This window comes from Gopherus evgoodei, chromosome 12 (genome assembly GCF_007399415.2).
Source record: "Gopherus evgoodei ecotype Sinaloan lineage chromosome 12, rGopEvg1_v1.p, whole genome shotgun sequence".
In the NCBI taxonomy this organism is placed as follows: Eukaryota; Metazoa; Chordata; order Testudines; family Testudinidae; genus Gopherus; species Gopherus evgoodei.
The window spans coordinates 18,478,264-18,498,308 of NC_044333.1; the positions used below are offsets into that span (position 1 = coordinate 18,478,264).

Genomic DNA, 20,045 nt, shown 5'->3' on the forward strand with positions numbered 1-20,045 from the left:
AAAATTGCAAGGTAGAATTGGAATAGCTTTCACTGCTGCTGCCTGCGATTTGCCTATTCTGGACTAGAATTTAGTGTCATGTATCAACCATAGTACAATGTGGAGCCTTAGTGCCCAGGAAGGAGCAATGTCAGTACAGTCTCTTCCTGTGCTACTCCACAATGTCAGTCTAGCTCCCTGTGAGGAAGAATGTAGCTGTGGCCTCACCTACTTTCAGCCACCTTGCTTCCTGAAAGCAACAGGAGAGAGCACAATGATTTCTATTGTTGCTGCCTTTAATTGGCATGCAAGGAGGAGTGGAGATTTCTTGCATCGACCCCAGGTTTGCTTGGCAATGCAAAGCACCATTGCTAGGTCATTGTGCCAGCTCTTCAATTGTATTTTTAAAATTAAGAATATTCTTCATATTTAAGTTTGCCCAGTAAAGCAAGAGCAAGAGAAGCAGCCGCTGCCATCTTAATTCTACCTTCAGATTAGGGTCATCCCACAGAACTACAGTCTTTTGGGGATGGGATGTATGTGGGGAGTAAATCAGTATAGGTCTAGAGTGAACATTCTACATTATAGAATTTTTCACAGCAGCAAAGGCTTTCTCATGAAATAAATGATAGCCTATTCTGCCCCTCCTAAAATTGGGGCTCACCTGCAAAATCTTTGTACCAAAGCTAGGACAGAGTCAGAACTTGGGTACCAATAATGACTTAATTCATGCTGCACACATCCAGACATACCTCTTAGTGGTCCTAGTTATTTCATCAAATATTCCCTCTGCTTCCCTTTTATCCAGTGGGGCCTCTCAATAATTACTAGGATAGGAGAAACAAAAAGAGACAGATTATACAGTAACTATGGGACTTAATTTAGAGCCACTTATGGCTTTGAGATATTATTCCCTTTGTTATCCCTGAGTTATACCCTAGAGAACTGAAGGTACGCACACAGCTAATAGACTCGATTACAGGTAGGAATTTCTTTCCAGTTGGGAGATTTCGAGACTTGAGCAATTAGTCTGCACTTTACGCTCAAATAGCTTAAGAAGCAGAGATTCCAGAATCCATAACCCAGACTTTGTTATAATTTTCTCGGGAAAATACAAAATAATTAAAATAGTTTTTAATATGAGCTTTGGTAACAATATAATAAACAGAACCTTACACTGGGACTAAAAGGTGCCTGGAGAGATGCCTGAAAAATTGTATTTGTATTGATGGGCATAAAAAGAGTTAACTTCCAGTTCAAGGATAGGCAGATGGAGAGACATGCGCACACACAAAAACAACTGCAGGCAAAAATTTAAAATGTAAACTAGGCCATGATTCCAAACCCATTAAAACCAACAGAAGCTATTCCATAGACCCCAGTCAGCTTTGTATCAGGTCCTTCAAATGTATGTGTTCTGTGAACAAAGGAACTGTGCCAGGAGTCAGAATCCTTCTCACAAACTGAGAATAAGGGGCCGAGTACCCCCACAGCAGCTACTGCAGCATCAGAGGTTCAGTAGCATCCACAGCCCTTACATGCTGCTCTGTGTGGGTCAGACCAGTGGATCTACTTGGCAAGGGATCTGCTTACCTGTCCTGTCCCTCATTGCTTCTCCTATGAGTCAGCAGTGGAGATGGCATAGAGTTGTGTTCCACAGCACAAATGAGGTATGAATGCCTTCTACTTTACCTCTCCATGTCCTACCACTCCCATAATTCCACTATATCAATAAACGCCTATGAAATGGAGGCATTAGCCCCCCACCCCCATGTATAAACATCTTCAAGAAGACTGTAACACACATACAGTAATGCATACAACATACTCAGGCTTGCTTCTTCAGTAGTTAGGCATCAACCTACACTTTCACTAGAGTGAAAAGACCTATCACAGCTGCTTCACAAGGTGAAGTTACTGCCATAATACAACAGAAGGAGACAGCTCAACTTCTCCAAACCAGAGCGATATCTCCTGGCTAAAGTTAATCTCTCCTAATGAGGGTCCTGTATACACCAAGCATGAAAATCACTCACTACAGCCAACAGAGAATATAGGGAAGGGCTTCAACACCTGCTGCTCCATGCCTACAGGCATGGAGAAAGTAAAAGGAAATGGTAGAGCCCTGAGGAGACAGAAACCTCATTTCACTGAAAAATGGAGGGGGTGGGGTTAAGACAGCAAGTCACTTCTGGTAAGTAATGTTATATGCCTGATGTGGGGCTTTAATCATTGCATGAAAAATGGAGTGTACACGTGTTTAAGCTTGGGGTGATGCCTGAGGATTCTCATTTAAAAAACACATACCCTGTGGATGTGAAATGCTTTCTGAAACCACACTAAGGGTCAGTGTGATGCACTCAGCACTGTAAATCACTGTCTTCTCAATGAATACAGACATGTGAGCCAGTGTAAGTGTCAGATTTGTGGCATGTAGGTGTAATTATTATGTTGTTTATCCAAGTAATGCATTCAGCTGTAAAACTGGGTTTCACACACATTAGGCCCAAGCCTGTAAAGGGAGCCAATGTTCAAAAATGCAAATATGAACAAGTTCCCTTGAACAGTCTGGCTGACAAAAGGAGTCTAAGTCCCAAAGTGTACTTCAGTATCTTATAACTCACAATGCTCACCAGCTGCCAGCTACTGTAAGCTACTTCGGGGAGATTCATAGATTGTAGGACTGGAAGGGACCTCAAAAGACACAGTCTACTGTTTCTCCCCCATTGTATGTTTGTGCCATCTGCAGCTGGATTATGTGGACCCTCTGTCCACTGCTTTGTTTGTGGGCAATTTTACCACATTTCCCCCTCTACATTCCCTTGCAAAGATCTGCCTCAGATGTGACATGAGGGGAGAGAAGAAGTCTATCAGCAACAGAGTTTTTTGGGATCTCATGCAGACATACAAGGCTGTTTAGTAGGACAGCCCCATGGATTACAATCATGATGACGAAAAAGAACAGGAGTACTTGTGGCACCTTAGAGACTAGCAAATTTATTTGAGCATAAGCTTTTGTAGGCTAAAGCCCACTTCATCAGATGCATGCAGTGGAAAATACAGTAGGAAGACATAGATCTATAGATATATATACAGAGAATGTGAAAAAATGGGGGTTGCCATACCAACTCTAATGAGAATAATTGATTAAGGTGGGCTATTAGCAGCAGCAGATAAAACTTTTGTAGTGATAATCAGATTGGCCCATTTCAAACAGTTGACAAGAAGGTGTGAGTAACAGTAGGGGAAAATTAGCATGGGGAAATAGTTTTTAGTTTGTGTAATGACGCATCCACTCCCAGTCTTTATTCAAGCCTAATTTAATGGTGTCCATTTTGCAAATTAATTCCAGTTCTGCAGTTTCTTGTTGGAGTCTGTTTTTGAAGTTTTTTTTGTTGAACAATTGCGACTTTTAGGTCTGTAATTGAGTGACCAGGGAGGTTGAAGTGTTCTCTGACTGGTTTTTCAATGTTACAGTTCTTGACATCTGATTTGTGTCCATTTATTCTTTTGCATAGAGACTATCTGGTTTGGCCAATGTACATGGCAGAGGGGGGAATTGCTGGCACATGATGGCATATATCACATTGGTAGATGTACAGATTAACGAGCCCCTGATGGTGTGGCTGATGTGATTAGGTCCTATGATAGTGTCCCCGGAATAGATATATGGACAGAGTTGGCAGTGGGCTTTGTTGAAAGGATAGGCTCCTGGGTTAGTGTTTTTGTTGTGTGGTGTATGGTAGCAGGTGAATATTTGCTTCAGGTTGGGGGGCTGTCTGTAAGCGAGGACTGGCCTGTCTCCCAAGATCTGTGAGAGTGAGGGTTCGTCCTTCAGGATAGGTTATAGATCCTTGATTATGCTCTGGAGAGGTTTTAGTTGGGGGCTGAAGGTGACAGCTAGTGGCCAGATCTTCCCTAGTCCTTCTGCAGATGCACAGGAGGAAGAGGACACAAGTAGACCACACTCTTCTTTGTACCTGACACAAGGACAAGGGAATACTTGCAGTGCCTGCACTTGGGATTACAGGGACTACTTCATCCAAACACTCCCAGGGGACACAAATTGCCCTGTAGGAGACAGGCAGGAAGGCACTCTTCTCCCACAGCAGCCCACAGAGTATGCTGCGTGATCTAGAGAGGAAGCAGCGTGAGCACACACCCTGAGAAGGCATCAAGTGGGAGATTAAGCTGGCCCAACAGGATTCCTACCTTTGGTACTCGGGGAGGCAGTACATGTTAAAGGTGGATTCCAGAAAATCATGAAGTTGGTCTGGCCATCACCTGTAAACATGCCCGCCCCCCATGTAGTATGCCATAATCACTGCGACAGGCCAGGCTGCCAGGACAAGGACAGTGTTGTGAGGGGTTGGCTGAGAGTTTCTCAAAGATGTCCCTGACCTTCCAGATACCTGTACCTCAGGGGTCCCTGCCTAACCTCCCCAAATCCTTTTCCTGATACCAGCTGTCAGGTGGGAGATTCCCTGAGTTGAGGAAGGGATCCCAAGTCTCAGCCACATGTCTCTGCACAAACACCAACCTCTCTCCTAAGGGTCAGAGTTAACCCTGTAACAAGTACCACACTTAGAACACTTAATCTAACTCAGGAGTAAACTCAGGGGAGGATTCCTAGAAGGGGTTACACATGCTTCCTTGCCCCAGTACAGCATACAGCCCCTCCCTGACACACACATCTTGATTAGCTAGGCACATAGACTCTCCACCCCACATCAGTTCAAACCCCCATGGATCAGTCTAACCCGTTCCAGTACTCTGACACTGGTGTGCTCTGTGAGCTCAGAATGGTGGGTCCAGCTGTGTGGGCTCTGATGTCCTGTCAGCTCCAAACTGTGCACCTGTTATCACCAGTGCAGCAGTGAGTTGTCCTTTCAACAGCTCCCAGTTCAGACTGAGCACCCTTGCACTTTGGCATCTGTGATCTGGTCCTGCTGTAGCGGTTCAGGCCCCTTGTTCCCCTCCAAACTTCCTGCACTTACAGGCTAGTCCCTCTGTCCCATCACCCTCCTCCCTGCAATCTGCTCATTGACTCAAAGCCTCCTGGCTGGTCTGTAGCCAGTTCTGTGTCATTGTTCTGGAGTGGCATTTCCCACATCAGCCAATCAAATTTTGTTGTTGGGGACGGGGGGGGAGTGGTTCTACCCACTCCCACAGAGGGACTGTGCCTCCAAGACAATCCTTCCCATGCTAGCCCTAGAACTGTGAAGTTCTGCATCACCTATTAGCCAGGACTGGGACTAAATGCCACAGCTATCCCCAAGTAATGAAGCAGTGCTCCAATACCACAGTGATGAGCAAAGTATAAGCTCCTAGATAAATAGAAGTGAACACTTCCAAATTTTGCCTAACTCAATGAACTTTACTAGGTTACAGGCACCATGTAATATGTTTTCTACATGGTTTGTGCCACATATAATATCATGATCAGTATGTAGGAAACACCAACTGTCACATCTCAAAGTTCGGAGTGACTTGTTCCCTTTAAGGTTTTAGGATCTGGAGCAGAAGCAGGCAAGCAATCTATGTTGTTGCTCAGACAGTTCCTAATCATGGCTTCCTGGTTTGTATACTCGTATCAGCCAATCATTGTGCTGTGAGGTGTTGCCACGCAGGCTCTGTGGGGCAGTACTTCCTGCCAAGCCTAGCTTTGCAGGGTCCTCCCAGGAATGCCTTGCCTAAGGCTCTAGTGGTGATGATGTGGTGGTGTCAGCAGCCCCGAAGAACCTCCTGTGGTTGCAGGTTCTTGTGTTCCCACTTGGTATCAACTATGAGGGTTACCCTCTTGCTCTGCTGTGCTTAATTGCCATGAAGCTGTCATGATGATAGGAATGATATTGCAGGGCTTGTCGTAACAGTTAAGTCATGGGAAAAATTAGAAGGGGCCACAGCTGAAAGCAGATTCCTCATTGGATCTGCCAACTAGAGAGTTGAAGGAAGGTTTGCAATTCTGAAAAATGAATTAGTCTAAAAACTGAAGTTGGGTACAGCGTGAGTGCCCTTCAGGAGAAAGCTTTTCAGATGGCAGTCACTGCAAGAGGAGGCAAGACCTTCAGATCCAGTGGGGAAAGGAAAAGCACCCTCCAAGAGCCAGTGGCAGCAGATATGAAAGACGTAGTCAGAAGGTTCCTTCCCAACCTACCTCCAGGAATACTTGGTAAATTGGTTTTCTCTCTACAGAGAAATTACTCTAGCCCTAGGGAGGTAGGAATTCCAGGCACTACATGGTCCCAGTAGAGGGAGCACTGGTTCTAATATAAAGAATTGTTGGGGAGCTTATTTGCATGACCTCTCTTCCCCTGTCCAAAGCAGGTTTGTGTCATGCAGCTGGGAGCTTTTGGTGGGATTTTTGCACTTTGGCCTTCTGTCTTTGGCCAGTCATGGCTTGGTCAGCCTGCCATGGAATAATCAGCATCCAAGGGTTTCCAGAGCTAGTATAGCCCAGCAGGCCAAGGGTGTTTACAGAATAGTCAATGTGCAAATATACTGGTGGCTACTGTTTAAACAAATTAAAATTATTGCAAATCCTAGGAAGATAAAGGACCAAATTCATCCGTGGTATAACTCTACCAAAGTTAATGGATGAATTTGGCCCCCAAACTATAATTATTTTTAAAAGTTAATCTAGTCTGTACATATAACCAGCGTGCCCCTGTGGCAGCAGCTTCCTCTGCTGCTAGCCCAGAGTGTGTGGAGAGGCTAAACACAAGAGTAGCTTTGTAGCTGCAAGAAATGTTCGGATATTAGAGTTTGTTTCTTCTTTAAAAAATAAAGGAAAAACTATGAAATTCCATAAAAAATGCTGCCTGAAGAGAGTATTGACCTTGCTTGTATAAACACTAAAAAGTAAAGAATAGCAAGGTTGGGGCTGTGCATGCAACCTTAACTCTGCACCATGTTTGTAAACATTGTACAGTCTTAAGTTACATAACTGCATATGATTTTACAAATAATGCAGTATAGTATACTTTTTTCCTGGGAGACCTAGTGTAAGATGGGCAGCAATGGATATTGTATGGCGTGGCTTGAAGCACCTCCTGACCCTGTGGTATGCCTGTGGAATCCAAACTGCTTATCCCTGCTGGGCCAACCAGGGCAGGATTTAGTCCCTACATTATTAAAATGGATGTTTATTTTACTCTGCAGATGTTCAAATGATGTGCCTGCTTTAGCTCATTTAGAGAGAAATTCACTTTTAATCAGTATCACAGCTAACTCAGACAGAGCTTACAAAGGATTTCTGTTTAATGTCTGGGTGAATTTTGTTGCCATGTCACCCAGAAAATACTTTGGAAGATGATATCTTTACACAGCTGACAAGCTATAAATTCTCCCATGCAGCCCTATAACTGTGTCATCTTCCTACAAGTTAATCATAACCCCCCCCCCAGATTTATTTCACATATAAAAGCTTAAGAGATTTTTGTATTTAATTGTGTGTTGATTTTGTGTGTGTATATATATATATATATATATATATATATACACACACACACACACCCCTCTACCTTGATATAATACTGTCCTCGGAAGCCAAAAAATCTTACCGTGTTATAGGTGAAATCGTGTTATATCGAACTTGCTTTGATCCACTGGAGTGCGCAGCCCCACCCCCCCCGGAGCGCTGCTTTACCATGTTATATCCGAATTCGTGTTATATCGGGTGGCGTTATATTGGGGTAGTGGTGTATATATATATTTTTAACCTTTTATGAATGAAGTCTAATGGTTCAGTTAAAAAAAAAAAAAAGATAATCCTACCCTTTCCATGGAGAAAGTTGCACACAGACGTGTTCTATTCACACACCTGAGACAAGCTAATAAAGCATTACAGGAATCTAAAGAATCAGTTTTAATATGAAAAATTGTAGCGATGCAACTGGCAAAGCTCAATATTACCATACCAAATGGGATGGCTAACAATTTCATCACATTACCTTGTTTGAATTATCCTGCTGCAAACCAGGCCATGTTTCAAGATGCATCTCATGAGACCTAGGATAACCTTATTACAGTGACCTCACTGAATAAAAGAAAGCTTGTGATTCAAAGGTTTCCTGTACAAACATGATCAGTCTAGGCAGGGTGGGTTGGAAGAAAACACTAGGTAGTACAGTTGTAATTGATGTTACTGTTGCTAGAAAAGACTAGCAATATAAAATACGCATTCATATCCAAGAACATTATAATGCCTCAGGCTCCCTTAGTACTCAGGTGGAACACAGAATGTTGTCTTTTATAATTTTCCCACTTGTCTGGTAAATCAGCAGTCTCAGGGAGAATACACAATTAGACTTCTTTGAACCAGATAGGTTCTTCAAGGAGACTCATTTTCCAATTTGAGAGCTCAAGTTACTGTCTGTTAAGGTCCAATCCTGCAGTCTTTACTCAGTCAAACTTCCCATTAAAATCAGTGTGGAGCATTCTGTGATTGATCCCTTAGTTTCAAAGTACGTTAGGCTCACATGATGAAAGGTGCTATATATGTGCAATTATTGGTGACAATATATCTTTGAGATAGAGAAGGAGAGAGCTATAGAGGTCTATAAATGCATTTTGAAGGGCAAGACTGTGAACAGAAAATCTACCCCTTTTCTCCAGGGTGGACTTTGTCATCAGAATACAGGGTTTAGAGAATACTTAGCTTACTGCCTGAAGAAATAATAAAGACCACTAACCCAGCTGCATTCAGAGCTCAGTGAAAAGCCCACTTCTTCATCCAAAAACTTTCCCATGTTAATACCGTCATTTTCATTGATTCATTAAGAAAACAAACCATCAAAGCTTCTAAGCAGTGGTGTAGAGATAAAAAAGTAGTGGGTAAACTGACTTTAATTAAACTCCATATTCCCCAAATGAGAAGCAAGTAAATTCCATTTACCCATGTTTACCCTTGACTACAGTGCTGCCTCTAGAGAAGCAAGTAAATTCCATTTACCCATGTTTACCCTTGACTACAGTGCTGCCTCTAGAGCCAGCTGCAGCATTTTATTGTGGTACCTCACAGAAGGAAGAGAGAGAGCGTTGTCATCTCTTAACTCACAAGAGGCACTCTCTTAATATTGTTATACTGGAAGGTCTTAAATGGCCCCCATCAATCACAGACCTGGATGAAGTTTATGGGCACAAGCACCTCTTATTCAGGCCAAATGAAGGAGCAGTTAAATGCCTCTTGGTGTAATGAGGGCTGCTGAAACAGTAGGAACCATCATCTAAAGAACTGGCCAGCATAGCAGGGCATGAGCAGAAGCTAGGCCATGTGGGCCATGGGGTTTCCCTGAAGGCTGATTACACATACAGGGGCTGGGACATTGATTTGATTGCAGCTGTGTGTGCTATTCAGAAAGCTTTAGTTAGTACAGAATGCAGCAGCCCAACTTGCTTAGCTGTGTCAGTTACAGATCATATATCATACCTGTTCTCCAAAGGCTGCACCTGCTTCCTGTTTGTTTCTGGGCAGAAATTCAAGGTGTTGAGCTTAATTTAAAAATCCTTTCATGGCTTGGGTCATGGAGTGGCTACCACCTGAGAAACCTCTTTATCCCCATGTTCTGTCATAACAGAAAAAGCACCCTACAGAATCTCTAATACACCTAGATCCTCAAAGGTAGTTAGGCATCTAACTCCCATTGATTTCAATAGGAGTTAGGCACCTAAATACCTTTAATGATCTGGACCATAGTTCCTAGATTTCAGTATCTGGGTATTGGAGGTGGGGCACTCATAACAAAGGGAACCTGACTGTTTCAGGCTTCTCTCATAGGTCTACCAGCCCTATGTGACCTTCAGAGCATGGTACGAGGTTCATCTTATTCAGCCTAGGCTTCTGCCTGAATGTGTGTTGCGAGGTGGTGAGGGGAGGATTATGGAATTATTTGGGAGAGGAGTCAGTTTTAGTGTGATAATGTTAATTAGTTGTTTCAAGATAGTATACTTATCCTCCACAATTTCACTCCATGTTTTGTATCTTCACTGACTTTTGACCATCATTTTTCTTGACCAAATCATTTGCATGGCAAAAGGTGGGATGCAAACTGCATTTGTATATGTACATATATATTTGTGATTTTGTCATTTTCTAAATTATCATCTGTCATCATAGTGCAGTGGAGTAACACACAGTGCCTGAAGGCTATGCTAGAATTTCAACAGCTACATGCCCCATACTGCATTGCTGACCACTCAGATTTATGTCTTTTTGGCTTGCTGCCTAATTCCTATAATATGCACATAATGTGCAACTGTTGGATTCACTCTTCGATGAGGTCACCGTCTACCTTGGGAAAAGCTGCACAAACAGGACCTGATACTCCTCTCATTTACATCAGTGTTACAGTGGTGTAACTCCATTGATTACAGCTGCGTTTACACCCCTGACGTAAAGGAGTAACACATAAAAGCAAGGGCAGAATGATGCCTAGAATGCTTATGGGCAATCCTCACTTGTTATAAACAAGTTGAAACTACCAGGAGGTCTGTATGAATTTCCCAAAAGTAGTAAAATCTGCCCCTGCTAGTAAGATCTCAATGTCTTATTTATCTCCCTTGCTTATTCTAACATATGTTGTTGTGGTACACAGTGATCATGGGAATTGCCATAAGATCACACTAGATTTCCCATGAAAAGAGCAACAAACTAAGGCCCTGATTAAGCAAAACATTTAAGCATGTAAGTAGCCCCATTGACTTCAATATGAGTTAAACACGTCTTTCAGTGCTTTTCCCCAATAGTGATGGTGTAACTCACATGTTTGTGTTTTGCTGAACTGGGATGGGACTACTCAACTGCTTAAAGGAAAGCATGTGCTTCAGTGTTTTGCTGAATCAAGGCCTAACTGAGCCTAAATGCCAATGGTCAGTAATGCAATGTGGTAAACAGAGCTGTGGGATTCCTTGTAATCTCTCCATTCTACTCAGTGGAGGAAAATAGTGTTTTCATAAGGTTTGATAAATACAATAAGATTCACACAGCACCTGTAAAATGGTAACATGCAGCAATTTCACAAGAAGAGGACAAATTTGAGGCAACATGTAGTAACTGTTGACAAAGCAGTTGCAAAGGAGAAAGTTCCTACAGAAGAACTATCACTGTCATTATTTTCCCAGAATATGCGTTGCTAGACTCTTGTATTACAGGAAGGGCCAGACTAACTTGTCACAGGCGCTTGCTGTCATAATAATTGGTAAAATGACATCTATGTGCATTAACTGTGTAAAGAGCCTATTGATTTTCTTAAAAACATGCTATCTCTAATGCAGCTGTAATAGCTTTAGCATTTAAAAAAATAAACTAAACCAAAATACTTCTAAACTCAAACTTTGATCCCCTGCTTGGCTGCATGCTGTCTCTAGACTGTCAGGCTAACCCTTGGCAGATTTAATTACTGTTTTAAACCTGGGCCTAACTGTAGGCTCTGCTCATTCTCCCTCTCTCTCTCACCCACACACTCTCCCGCTCACCCCCAATTCTGAAGCCATAAAAGTTTCAAAACTGTAGGATCAGGGGGTAGCCACTGTGTGCATTTCCTAGCCTGCTTTACTGAGCTGATGATATCTTAAATGGTCCCATAGATGTTAATCTGGGACATTTCACCAGCATTAAATTAATATTTTTTAACATTTGCATGTAATTTCAAAGGATCATCATAAATCCCCAGAATGACTAAACCAAAAGAACTTTTGAGTTGATAAATTGTACAGTATTACATTGTACTTTCTATTATTTTAAATTTATAATTTTACCAGAATGTTGACCAAAAAATCTATCTAAAAATACAGGTACTTAACTAAGGTCCCAATGCATAGGTGTTTGCAGTACCAGGCCCCGCCTAATTAGCAGTATACAGTTTAAGTGCTAAGTGACTTTCAGTTTCTTATTTGAGTTATTTTCACAGCATGATACAATACAAATTAACCTCTCAGCACATAGATTTGTTAATATTTACCTTAAACAACATAAATGATCACTCATTATACCTGGATGTCTTCTGCACTGTTGGAATGTGTGCAAACGAAGTCTAACATAATTACTGTATGAAACTGTTTTTTAAAGGCACTATGAAAAAAATGGCTATACTTGTACAGTGCAACATAATGCTACTTTGTACTAAATGTTATTTTCCAATACAATGTTATGACTTCATCTTTCAATAATCCTCTAAAAGATTTCCTTGGATTTCATTTCAGAACTAGTCTGACCTTCATTTTTGATTCTGTTATGAGGTAGCATGGTGGAGTCTTTGTTATGTTCACACTACAGAACATGTACTGTCACTCATCTAAAGATTTCTTCCTCCAACCATGTCTTTTTATATAATCTCAAAAAAGTATTCTTTTTCTCAAGAGAAAATTCAGTTATTTAAATTAATTATTGTAAAGAATGTTGAAACAAAAAATGCAGTAAAAATCTTGGCATAAGTCCTACTAAATACTGTTAATATCAGTTGAGTTAAAAACAAGGGGCCAGATCTTCAGCAGTGTAAACTGAGCTAATTCAATTTAAGTCAATGGAGTTATACTGATTTACACCAACTGAGGATCTGGCCAAAGAGAACTGGAGACAGATTCTGACCTCAGTTACACCAGTGTAATTAGAATAATTCTACTGGAATTAATCTAGATTAACATAGGTGTAAATCACATAAGAATCTGGCCTGCTATCTCCCAAATAAGAAAAGAAAGTTGTTCTCTGGCAATAGATACAAAAGTCACTCCTGAAGCATGTGATATGTCTGACAAGGGTGGCGCTGGGGAGGGGGAGATGAGTGGATTGCCAACTGCATCTTGCTGCATAACTTCTTCTGCCAAAAGATAGAGCCCAATCCATCAGCAGCCCCGCCAAGGCAACTGCTATTGCTGGAGAGAGATACAGGCTGTTAGAGCCTTTCCTGGTATTCTGTTGTTGCCAGAGAGAAACATAGTACCTGCAGGGATCTCAGGTTGTGTGTTACTAGTAGAGTGTACTACTTTCAGCCTCTCCCTTGTTTCAGTGTAGAAGGGAGTCAGTCTCCCTCACTTCATCCTGCTGCATTAGAAGTGTGTGGCATGAGTCATTTCATTAATTACTAGTGCATTGTCTTCAGTCTTTCAACTGATTTACTACTTTGTTATTCTATTTATAAGGAATGTATATTATGGTATATGCCTAAAGGTCCTAGCTGGGATGTCAGTGGCATTGTGCTGGGCACTGTACAAATATAGAAGATACAATTCCTACTATGGAGAGGTTTACAATCTAAAGGATGCATTTTCCCCTTTTCTTTATACGATATCTATGAATCCATCAAGGAGGCACACTAATAATATTAGTATTGATGGAAGCTGTGTGCACTAAGGAGACTACACATGTAAGATTCCAGAACAGATTTGTGCAAGAATTCAGAGCTATAACCATCATCTCTGCAGATGTACTTTGAGTGATGTTACCATGTTCCTCTCCCAGAGCACCCCTTAAGGGTAGGGATGGGATCTTTGCATGCATCCACACTCCGATCTGTGACATGCAGGCATTCCACCACCCCACTCATAAGAGTCTCAGCTCTCCAACTGAGCCTGAGATAGTCCATTCCTTCTGGGATTATCAACAGACACAAATGAACTGTCCCCCAGGTATGGTAGGACTCTCATTCTTCAGATATCAGAGGGGTAACCGTGTTAGTCTGGATCTGTAAAAAGCGACAAAGAGTCCTATAGCACCTTATAGAGTAACAGATGTATTGGAGCATGAGCTTTCATGGGTGAATACCCACTTCATCAGATGCATGTAGTGGAAATTTCCAGAGGAAGGTATAAATATGCAGGCAAGAATCAGTCTAGAGATAATGAGGTTAGTTCAAACAGGGAGGATGAGGCCATCTTCTAGCAGGATGAGGGCGGCCCTTGGTGTTCACACCTCAACTGCTAGAAGAGGGCCTCATCCTCCCTGATGGAACTAACCTTGTTATCTCTAGACTGATTCTTGCCTGCATATTTATACCTGCCTCTGGAAATTTCCACCACATGCGTCTGATGAAGTAGGTATTCACCCATGAAAGCTTATGCTCCAATACGACTGTTAGTCTATAAGGAGCCACAGGACTCTTTGTCATTCTTTAGAGGGCTTCCATAAGTTGTGGCCCCAACTAGGCTCACATTTCATATAGAATAATAGTCTTACAATAGTGGTTCAACACTAGGTCCACCATCCTGCCCACCCACCCACATTTCCAGGAGGGACCAAAATACAACAGTCACCCAAGAAGCACTTCCCTGGATCACAAGCTAAATATGAGTCAAGAGTGTGATACTGTTGCAAAAAAAGCAAACGTGATTCTGGGATGCATTAACAGGTGTGTTGTAAACAAGACACGAGAATTCATTCTTCCGCTCTACTCTGCGCTGGTTAGGCCTCAACTGGAGTATTGTGTCCAGTTCTGGGCACCGCATTTCAAGAAAGATGTGGAGAAATTGGAGAGGGTCCAGAGAAGAGCAACAAGAATGATTAAAGGTCTTGAGAAGATGACCTATGAAGGAAGGCTGAAAGAATTGGGTTTATTTAGTTTGGAAAAGAGAAGACTGAGAGGGGACATGATAGCAGTTTTCAGGTATCTAAAAGCGTGTCATCAGGAGGAAGGAGAAAACTTGTTCACCTTAGCCTCTAATGATAGAACAAGAAGCAATGGGCTTAAACTGCAGCAAGGGAGATTTAGGTTGGACATTAGGAAAAAGTTCCTAACTGTCAGGGTAGTTAAACATTGGAATAAATTGCCTAGGGAGGTTGTGGAATCTCCATCTCTGTAGATATTTAAGAGTAGGTTAGATAAATGTCTATCAGGGATGGTCTAGATAGTATTTGGTCCTGCCATGAGGGCAGGGGACTGGACTTGATGACCTCTCGAGGTCCCTTCCAGTCCTAGAGTCTATGAATCTATGAATCAGTTTGCCCTTCTCTACACACTGAGGAGTAAAAATCTCCTCTGGTCAAGGCAACTGTATTATGTTCTCCTCTTTTAAGCTTTTCCCTCCAAGTCTGACATCTCTTACAGGTGTAGGGAGGCAGGGCTGATTGCATCCACGTTAGCTCAGTAACTCCAGTAAATCCCATCACATTGACTTTAGAATATTATATTATAAAATCTACATTGGGTTAAAATAAGGGCTAAGCCTTGCTATGGTGCAAGGAAATACATTTTATTGGTTATTGAGTGCTAATGCTTAAATAAAGAAATATAGTAACAGGAATTTACCTGGGCTACTTCAGCCACATAATAGCAGACACCCTTTTGCTTCCCTCCCTTGCAAAAAAAAGCAAGACAATAGTTGCCTATAGGGCATGACACACGTAAGCGTTTCCACTGAGCTCCATGAACTCACAATGAGTCACATACCAGCATATGGCTGAAAATAAAAAGGATTGTTAGAAACCTTACCATATCCAATTATTTTATAACAGCGTCAAAGTCACATACAGAAAAATCATGAGAACAGCCTAATCCTGAAATTTCTGTATAGTAAGACAGCTAGAAGAACTCAAGATCCAAGGGCCAGGCATCAAAGAGGGAATGAACAGAGCCTATAAGATGGTTGAGAAAAGGTGAGATGTACACTAATTACACAATGCTCCCAAAGAGCTAATCCAATATTGCAACTTAGGCCCTGATCCTGCAAACGCTTATGTATATACTTAACTTCACAAACATAAGTAGTTCCATTGACTTCAATGGGCCTAGGCACATGCATAACATTTACGCATATGCATAAGTATTTGCAGGAAAGAGGCATTAGAAGTAATTTCTTAGGAAATCCCCTGAACAGGGTTCCTATGAGGTCCTAAAAATCCATATTACAAAATATACCTATATGTTTTTGATGAAAGGAAATATTGCCAAAGTAATCAGCAGTTATTAAAAGATCAGTATGAACTTAATTTTTTAAAATTGATGAATTAGGAAAAACCAAACAAACCAATTTTCTGACAGAACACTTTTTCAATAGTGTCTGATTTTTTAGTCAGTAAAAAATATTTTGTGCGGCTCCCTTTTTGTTGTTTTGAAGTGTCCTTTGGGCAAATCCATAGCAACACTAAACATTCTTGTATTTCCCTTTTCTATTTGCACAATACTTGTCTTCTGACTATTCTCTCTTTCAGCTCTGTTGTTGCTGTTACTGGTAAACATCCTCTTGCAGAGCCTGAGGAAGGGCATAAATCATAAACCAAATAGTTAAAATAACTATACACGAAATACTGTCAAGTGCACAAAGTTAAAAATAAAACAGAAAAGAGAATTTTAAAATAATCACTAATCTCTTTATTTATAGTTAATGTAGGGTTACTTGTGACAATTGTAAGTACAAAATGTTCACATGAAAATGTGATTTTTCAAGTTGTGTCCTTTTAAATGATGATCGAAGACTTGCCAATGAAAGATTGCCTCATCCAGCTACACGATAAATAGAAAGCAAATGCTTCTTGTGTGGCTTGTTGCTAGTTAGGCTCTGATCCTGCAAACATTTACACTCATGCTTAACTTCATTTACTGTGAGTAATCCGACTGAAGTCAATTGGCACATCAGGATTGCCAATCCCAAATAATCCAAAATGATGACTCAGACTCCAAAAATCACAAGATTGGCTTAAAAATCATGAGATATTTAAAATAATAAATTTGGGATTTTTTTATTTGCCTTCGTTCTTTTGAAACTGTATGATTCACATTTTCAAGCTTTTCTCTATAACCCTTTTTAAAATGAAAACAGATTCTCAAGTAATCATGTGTGTCAGAAAAGCATCTTAGAAAAACATCAAATATGCAAGACTCAGGAGTTGGCAACACTGCATATATCTAAGTCTTTGCAGATTGGGGTCTTAAAGCTTACATTTTTCAGGAAATCTGTAAAAATGTGTAGAAAGTAGGTTTAGTCCCACAATCCTTATATGGAGATCTTTAGCCTATCCCTAAATTCCTTTCCTGTGGTATTTTATATTTTTTGCTCAGAATATCATGGTACTATGTAAATTAAACTACCATATCTAAGAAGTAACGATCAATGTTTACATGTAAAAAAGTAAGATAGCTTTTTTATGAACGCATTTTGCACATTTAAACATACTATGATACTGTCAGCTTCTTTGCCTTCCAAATTCATAAATAACACAGATAGAAAACGCACTGAGGAGTGTGAATGAAACAAAGTAGTCTTGCTAGCAATGAGAAACCAGTAACAAATTTACAATATTACTGTACTCCCAAACCCTAAGAACATTCTTGGATATTTGCACTCACAGTTGCTATTGTCTTCCTGTGAGATGTGAATTGCAAAAACCATATGTGGTTTATCCAATTGGTAATTTTTTAACAATATTTACTATTTATGGGGAGGATGATCATTGGTTCAATCAAAACAAAATACAATGAAAAAGATCGGGGCTTGTATTTATAGTAAATGTATCACTTTGCAGAAATAGCTTAAATCCCATAGAGTCTAGTATTTTTTCTGGCAAATGTTTAAAAACAACATATACAGAATTACCAGTAGATGTAAAAAAGGCCAAGTAATTTAGTGTTATCACCCTCTTATTGCCTGTTTTGCATTGCATTCTTGCTGCTTTGTCCAACTCTATAAATACGCTTCCAAAATTCAATATTTAAATGTTTTATTCCATAGAAAAGTACTACATTGAATCTTTACATCGATGGTTGGCCAAGAGTTCCTGCACCTCCAGTGTACCCATCATGCCACTGACAGAATGGCTCTTTCTTCAATTGGTTGTATTGTATTACCTTCAACAATTCCTCTTACTCATATCCTTCTCAAAGAAAGCATACATAAATTGTGTGTCATTCTGAACTTGATCTTTTAGGTGCTGAATATTCTGGTCCCAATATTGCAAAGCATTAGGATGGGATTTTCAGAAGTGCCTAAGGGAGTTAGGCACTCAATTCCTTTAGGGACTTTGAAAATCACTCTTAAGCAAGTAATTCATTGTAAGCATGTGAGCAGTCCCATTAGCTTCAATGGTACTACTCACAAATTTAAATTGGGCATGTGCCCAAGTGCTTTGCTTGGTTGGGGACTAGAGTGCTCAGAATCTGGCAGTATCAAGCCTTGTATGAAATGTTTTGAAAGGATGCTGGACTTCTGCCCTACCAGCTGGATTCAGCTACAAAATCTGAGCATCGATCTCTCCAACCACTGGCCACCATACTTCTCAGCCTCAAACAGTGAGAAATCTCAAGGCAGACCTGCCAAGTGTTACTTACTGTGAGAAAAGATTAATTCATTTGTGCTTAATTTTATGCCAGTTTTGAAAGTATTTCACTCTTATAATGAATGTGTTTCAATGAGACTTTTAAAATATCACTCATTTTTTTTAAACTAGAAGCATTTAAATTTTTACAGTGTGAATGAACCTTAAATGTTTTAGCAATAACTAAATAAAAATGTGAATATTTTTGTTCTTTTTAGCTAATTAAATACAAAATAATAATATCTGTAGGGAAGGGAATGTTGTCTAAAGATTGGAGGAAAAAATTAGAGTCTGTTCTCATCATGACATTCTGCATAACCTTGGATAAATTAATTTGCTTCTCTCTGCCTTACTTTCCATTTGTAAAATGAAAATAATAAAATGTATCTAGTCTTAGATTTCCTGAACTGATTAATTATCATATGGTGTGTTAAGGTGTTTGGAGATATTTTAATTAAAAGAACTATAAATACAAAACATAATATGTTTGGACAAGACTAAAAAACTATGATCTGTGAAACTAGGTATGACGTGTGTAATTTTCTTCATAACACAATAACTTTAACTTTGACCCAAAATAAATATTATTTTTATCAGTAAACATAATCTTTAAATATAAAAATAGAAACCCGTATGAAAATTATATTTATCCACTAATGATACATATATAGATCACCCCTAAACTGCAAGTCCCCATATATATAATATTAACAAAAAATGATTGTACTATACACTTTTCCTACTAAACAATATATATAAAATTATTCTCATGAAACAGCAATTACTAAAAAATTACTAAAAATTCCTACTCTCAGTCACAAAACATATTAATGATATTCCCTTAAAAGCAAATATTTAGATAACATAATACAGAATATAAAAGTAATATAAAATTCAACAATCCATAGGTCAGAGATAAGGTTGCTGTGAAACAATATGATGATTTTTCTTTCTTTCTTTCATGGGGATCCTAATCAGCATTATAACAAGAGTGTGATCTCAAACCTGGGCCCTGATCTTGCAAACATTATGCATATGCTTAAGCAATAAGTGTTTGCAGGATCAGGAGCTTAACTGTGGAAATGCTACCACTTCTCAGTGATAAGCCACATAGACCTCTGGAGCAGGGACTAGAATTCTGGTTCTTGATCTCCAGAAATACCAGCTTCTACCGTTGGAACTAAAGGAAGATCTCTTTTAGTTATCACCTGCAGAAGGTGCCTTACAATCTTTCTAAACTTCAGCCAGCCAATAGAGCACGTGTTTATACATACAGTGATTGACTCTACTCCATGCTGAAATCAATGAAAAAAAAATCCCCCAAAATCTACTGACATCATGTTGATGCACAACTTGGCCCACAACTATCCACAACAAAAATAATGAATAATTTTGCTTAATTGGACCTATTTTTCTTCAAGTATAGCTGATGTACATTTTCAAGGAGATTTAACAATATGGAAAACTTGGTTGGACAATAACAAGTCGTCTTTGAGCTAGAGACAAAAATGGTTCAGACAAAAGTCCATATTTTCAGATCCGAGGTAACTCAGAAAGTCTCATGAATTTCCTTCGAACATTGCAGAAATACTCTCACCTTAGTCTTTAGATTAAATATGGTAATTTTTAGGCGGAAAAATTTTTTCCATGCCAAACTTATGAGGGTACTAAAATAGGCCTTTATAATGAAAGCTGGTTGCAATCTTAACTATGGATGGGTATTCAGTTGTACCAGACTGTTTACATGGAAAGATTTCATGGCACCATATAAATACAAGATTTGGAGAGAGAATGGTTTGTGCAAAGCATTTATACTTCAGAGAAG

General features: G+C 40.0%; 1 long non-coding RNA gene across 3 annotated transcripts in view; it reads left to right on the plus strand.

Annotated features, from left to right (window-relative positions):
- The window catches only part of LOC115660167, a 70,845-nt gene extending 52,227 nt beyond the window's left edge, over positions 1-18,618 (plus strand). For 2 of the 3 annotated variants that reach the window (XR_004002761.1, XR_004002763.1), the window contains 2 exons: positions 15,425-15,565; positions 17,638-18,618. This is a non-coding gene — a long non-coding RNA (uncharacterized LOC115660167). The remainder of the gene's footprint in view (positions 1-15,424; positions 15,566-17,637) is intronic. The other variant, XR_004002762.1, reaches the window with a different exon arrangement.
- The last annotated feature ends 1,427 nt before the right edge of the window (positions 18,619-20,045 follow it).